Source organism: Papaver somniferum, chromosome 9 (genome assembly GCF_003573695.1).
Source record: "Papaver somniferum cultivar HN1 chromosome 9, ASM357369v1, whole genome shotgun sequence".
In the NCBI taxonomy this organism is placed as follows: Eukaryota; Viridiplantae; Streptophyta; class Magnoliopsida; order Ranunculales; family Papaveraceae; genus Papaver; species Papaver somniferum.
This window is the reverse complement of record NC_039366.1, coordinates 136,441,425-136,445,152: the sequence shown is the minus strand read 5'-3', so window position 1 is coordinate 136,445,152 and position 3,728 is coordinate 136,441,425.

The following is a 3,728-nucleotide window of genomic DNA, read 5'->3' as shown; positions in this document are numbered from 1 at the left end:
ATTTTCCTTGATCTTATGAAAATTCTTTCATTTGAGCAAATATCTTTCGTTTTAAAGGAACTCCTCAGTTTCATGGTGTTTCCTTCGCACCAAGGAAATAATATAAAATTGGGAAAAATGTTGTGGGACCGTGTTCATTGGCCAACCGGCCATGCCTTGATCCTGGCCGGTCCCACACCCCATGGTTCCTTATTATTTTATTAATATTTTTCTGATCTCATGAAAACTCCTTAATCTCATGGTATTTCCTTAAAACCATGAAAAATAATATAAAATTAGGGAAACTCGTGGGACCGGGCCCCAGCCGGCCGGTCATGCCCTAGCCGGTCCCACACGCCCCTTTATTTTATTATTATTATTTTTATGTTTCCTTGATCCCATGAAATTCCTTGATTTCATGGTATTTCTCTCAAATTATGAAAATTCCTTCAAATCATGGAAATAATACATAAAATTACATAAAATTAGGGAAAACACACGGGACCGGGCCCTAGCCAGCCGACCATGCTCAAAGCCGGTCCCACACGCCCTTATTTTATTATTATTAATATTATTTGTTTCCTTGATCCCATGGAAACTCCTTCACTTCAAGGAAATTCTTTAATTTCAACAAACTCCTTGATTTCATGATGTTTCCATAAAATCATGAAAAATAATATAAAATTAGGAAAAGAGCCATGGGACCGTGGTCATTGGCCAGCCGGCCATGCCTTAGCCTCAGCCGGTCCCATGATTCACGATTCCTTAATTTTATAATTATTTTCCTTCATCTCATGAAGTTTCCTTAGTTTCAGCGAAAACCCTGATTTCGTCATATTTTCCCAAATGGTTTTTCAAACGCACGCCAGGAAATGTCAAAATTCTCAGGATTGAAACACGGACATCTTGACGACGGGAGAATGTTACCTTGACCGACCAAGGTTAGCTCTTCGGCTTGCAAGGAGCCGGTCCCACGTATTTTCATTATTTGACCTAATTTGCGTAATTGCACGTATTATGTCCAAAACCCTTCCAAATAATTTTGGAATTTCATAGAATGATCGTCATTGGATCCCGTGACCTCCCTGGGCTGGTTTCATGACCCCTTGTTCGGTCTCTCACCTCTTCACAAGTAATTGGGTAGTATCACCTAAGGCTTAGACGAGCATTATGTTAATAAATGGTTAAACCAGCATTTGATCATCCTTTCACCAACTCTTCAAGAGATCTAGGTATTTGCTCACTCGAGTATATGGGCTCTACATGGTCGACCCATGATCCCATGTAGCCGTTCCCTCCTTCATTCCATGGTTAATTTTCAATAAACCATCAATTGGTCATAAATTGATCGAATTAGGGTTTCTGAGTCCAAGGATCATAATTCCAGATTCGAACGAACGCTAATAATTTTACGACGATCTCATGATCAACATTTTATTAATTGTACTTGGTCCAGTTACCAGTATCTTAATTTAATATTTTATTTGGTCACACTACCAGTTATTCATCAGATGGGCAATATTTTCTCAAACCAAGGAATATTGGTTCAACTATCAATATTCAACTATTCATCGAATGAGCAATATTTTCTCACCTTAACTATCAACGTTTACTTGAGAATTATACCTCTGCCTCAACAGACATGTTCAATTCATGAGTTTCAGAACATTTTGCAAAAACATGTTCAACTCAGCAATACATGGACTCATTGTCCCATGAAGTCAGCAACTGACTAATTAATCACAAGACGTCAATCGTGTCACATGGGGGGATATTAACTAGGGTTTTGGTCTGGCGGTCTACGGCACGTGTGTTCATACACACGATGAGAATGTGAGCAAGTCGTGCAATTAGTTGAAGGAGTTAACAAAGTAGTGGATGGAAAATCGACCAAGTTTCCGCATGATGAGCAACTGGTTTTAAACACGATTTCCATTTCCCCACTCTTTGATTCCATCAACTGTCACACTTCATGGGATCATGGTGTTTACAATTCCAGCAATATAAATAAGTCTCTGAATCATGATTGAATACACAAGAATCTCACGTCAAACAGACAACACGAGATTAACAACTCAACATCTGAGCAATTACTCTCAACAGAGCAAATTCAATCATTCAGAGCTTATCTTATTCAGAATACACAACACACCTACAATCTTTGATTACCATTGATTCCACACTTTTCTCAGCTTCCCTCCTACAGATCGACCCATCCTCTCTTGTGACTGAATTTACTCTGGAACAGCTATTATCTTGGTTTAGGCCGGAGTACTACAGATTGACTCTCGAATTTGAAGCACTTCCTTCTTGCAGTGCATCTGTGTGAGGTTGAACATTCACTCGGTTCAAGGAGTCTCTTCCGTACGGTCGTCTCCTCAATTCTGTAAAAACCAGTAAATCGTTTTGCCCCATCTACAGAGATATATCAAAGAGCTTTATCTCTATTTATCAATCCAATCAGCAAATCGAACATATACAAATACGTGAGCCTGATTGATAAGGGAAATAACTTGGACGGTACCAAAGACCAATGCCCAAGTGTCAATTAAGTTATATCCAACAAACAAGGTCGGATTTATCAACTGATTGAACTACACATAACCTGTGATATTTCAATTATATAAACGAATATAATGCGGAAAAGAAATAACACAAACACCAGAAATTTTGTTAACGAGGAAACCACAAATGCAGAAAAACCCTGGTTTCTAGTCCAGATTGAACACCACACTGTATTAATCCACTACAGACACTAGCCTACTGCAAGTTAACTTCAGAGTGGAATGTAGTTGAGCCCTAACCAAGTCTCACACCGATTAAGGTACAGTCGTGTTCCTTACGCCTCTAGAACCAAGCCGGATTCTGCGCAACTTGATTCCCTTAGCTGATCTCACCCACAACTAAGAGTTGCTACGACCCAAAGTCGAAGACTTATTGACAAATCTGTCTCCCACATATATGTCCATTCTTTATTCGGTTTTTGTTCCGACTTTTGATAAATTAAAATGAATAGGAACCAATTGATACTCCGGTATTATACTCCCGAAGAGCAGCCTAGAATTATCAATCACCTCACAATAACCCAACTGATTAACATAAAAATTTATTGCGGAATCACAAAAGTCTGAGACGAAGAACTGTTGTGATTACTTTTTATATCTTACCTATCGGAGATAATTCTCGAGAAAGTCTTAGAGAAGATATTACTCAACACGATAGAACAAATAAGATCAGAATACACAACTACAAAGAAAATAGTTGGATCTGGCTTCACGAATCCCAAATGAAGTCTTCAAGTTGTTAACCTAATATGGTTTTGGAAAAACCTAGGTTAAAGTAGAATCGACTCTAGTTTGCAACTAGGACACAGGAAAGTGTTGGGATTAGGTTTTTTAGTTGCTAGAGTTCTCCCTTACATAGCCTTTCAAATCAGAGTTGTTTACAATTAGAGCTAAGATATCTTAGTAACAAAGCATTCAATATTCACCGTTAGATGAAAACCTGATTTAAGATTCAAGCTAAGTCTTTTTAAAAATAAAGCAATCAATCTCCACCGTTAGATGGTCTTAGCTTGTTACACATAAATAAAATATACCTTTATTTGGATATGGGTAACCATATCTAAACGTGTATATTGAGTTGGCTCAATAATAGTTAATCGAAGTTATCCATATGAAAACTTTGGTCTTAACCATATTCATCTAACACTTCTAGATCAAATATGATGATCAATAAATCATGAAAGA